Source organism: Pavona decussata, unplaced genomic scaffold (assembly GCF_977016875.1).
Source record: "Pavona decussata unplaced genomic scaffold, jaPavDecu1.1 SCAFFOLD_53, whole genome shotgun sequence".
NCBI lineage: Eukaryota > Metazoa > Cnidaria > Anthozoa > Scleractinia > Agariciidae > Pavona > Pavona decussata.
The window spans coordinates 3,523,283-3,525,702 of NW_028145475.1; the positions used below are offsets into that span (position 1 = coordinate 3,523,283).

Sequence of the window (2,420 nt, forward strand, 5' to 3'; positions counted from 1 at the left end):
AGTGCCTAGAAAAATTCGAAATTCTAAAACTTTGGGGATCTCTATAGATGATGCTAACCTGAATTCAGTTTAAACCGATCGGAAAGCAGAGTGATTTATGCTATTTTATTGCGTTTTCTGAATAGAGCAACCTTACGTAATTTGCGTTCACTTTAATTTTGATTTACCATACGCTCTGTGACTCGTTCAAAAAATTCGCGCCTTTTTCTTGACCAGTCAACCAGTTAGAAGTAAAAATCCAACCAATCATGATTTGTTCGCACGTGTTTTCCCGCGCTTTACACCGGTTACATCTGTCTGTTTCGTGCTCTGATTGGTTCATTGCACTGTTTAAGTCTGTTGTGATTGGACAGAGTAATTGCTTTGGTTTTGGTTTTATGATACTCAATTCAACCCACTCTAATAAAGTGCGCTTCGCCAATGCGAGTATAAACCAGGCAAATAGATGAATTACTTTATTTCTTTTACGCACAAATAAAGCATACCTTAAAATATCCTAAACATTTCCTATCTAATTTAGTGTACTTTTTACATAAAAATTTCAAATATATGTTCCAAGAAATATTCTAAACATTCTCTGTCTAATTTAGTGCGTTCTTTATATAAATTGAATAAGGAAGTTAACTTGTGTAAGAAGTACATGCAAAAACATAATGAGTCGGATTTTTAATCAAAAAAGTTTCCAGTTATATTTTGTGAGTTGTTCCCATCTTAAACCTTCGAACTGAAGGAATTCTGAACTTTTTTTTACGATCATTATTCAATCAGAGGATTCTCCAAAGTTGGTCGCCAAATGAAAGATTGGCCATAGGTTCTTCTTCGCTAAGATCGTATAAGGCCCATTTGGAAATATGCATGCGCGCAGAAAGCGAGGAGAGAATTATACACAGTCTTGCTTTTGTGCACGCAAAGTCTAGAGTCTAGTCACTTTCTCGACGAACTTGTAAGAAAAAAGAACAAGTACAAAGTCAAATGAGCATAAAAGAAATTGTTTTAGGAAAGCCTTGGTGAGCTCAAGGCGGCAAGTGATAATCTATATATTTGTGAGCCAGAATGTCTGAGATTCCACAGTATTTATGGGATTAAGCTTAGCCGTGACTAGAAAGGAGTAAACTTTAAATTATCCCTGTTTGTACCAGCTTAGTTTTCTAAAAATTACGAGATCCATTTGAGTTGTACCGGTAATCCTCTCGTCCGTGGTGATTGTACCAATACTCCACTCCACTCATATTGTACAGATAATCTTCTCTATATGGACGGTACAAATGCTCGTCTCCATTCAGACTGTGTTGGTATTCCGTTCCCTGTGGGTTTTTCGTTTTGTTCAGATATCGCTCCTCATCGTTATGGTGCACATATTGTTGACCACACATTTCATCGTTTGCTGGTGTTAAATCTTGTTCATGCGCTTTTCCTTGCCGGTAATCAGAAAAACTAAAAGTTTCTTGAAGCGTTGCTTGAAGCGTTGAAGTGTAGGGCATAACCGCATTTCCCAATCTCTTGAGAAATCTTAGAATTTTCATAGCCAAGCAGTATGGAACGTAGACACAAAGTACCACAGATGCTGCAGTGATCAGTATGGGGAAAAGAACAGTCAGAAAACAGGCAAATGCCGCGAAAAATACACTCGCTAAAGCTGTAAGTGCGGCATACAGGGTAACAAACAGGGAGCCGCCGACAACGATAAACGGAAGAAAACCAAAGGTGATTGAAAAGCCAAGGAACAGAGAAATTAATGGATGACTCAGGATAAATTTCTTGGTTTGTCTCAAAGCGCGAAGAACGCGGCAATTTTTCAGATCGTCTACTTGTTGATTTATGTAGCGAAATTTTGGAGCCAGCCATGGAAACATGAAATCTATGTTTTCGGCCTCAATCATGGCGAGGAAAACTAAAAGAGAAAAAATAAAAAGATTATTAGAGCAGCGTTCTATCGTGTCGAAAAACCTCTAAGCTTATACATTGAAATGATGATTGCTCGTGTTAAAGCCAGTTGCGTTTTACTGCGTTTAAACCGATAAATTTTCCCGTTTTTGTCAAGTCCAGTAAGATTTTACTTACCTGTGTTAGTCCACAGTTGTCTGTCCCTTTTCCTTCTCAGTAGTTTTATAACACTATCTCTTATCTCTTTCTTTTAAAAGCAGCGGGACTAAATCTTTTCCCTTGCTGAAAAAGTTGCGAATTTAGTGGAATTAAACTGGGAAATTCAGACCGTTGTCATTTGTGACGTATATAATGACGTAATGACATTACGTCACTTCGAGGTTCGTGTTACGTCACGCAGCAAGTTATTTGGGACCTTTAGACACCACGAAGGAATTGCCAAGAATAATGTGATCCGCGTTTAGTGTCCCAAACTTCTCAGGAGCTGAATTCGTATCGAATTTTACGGGATATCGATAGCAGACATTGTTAAATGG

General features: G+C 38.0%; 1 long non-coding RNA gene across 1 annotated transcript; it reads right to left on the minus strand.

Annotated features, from left to right (window-relative positions):
* Positions 1–442: 442 nt before the first annotated feature.
* LOC146480540 (uncharacterized) lies at positions 443–2,204 on the minus strand. Its single transcript, XR_014864664.1, has 2 exons — positions 2,062–2,204; positions 443–1,891 (listed from the first exon to the last, which is right to left on the minus strand). It is a non-coding gene; the product is annotated as an uncharacterized LOC146480540 (long non-coding RNA).
* Between the last annotated feature and the right edge of the window lie 216 nt (positions 2,205–2,420).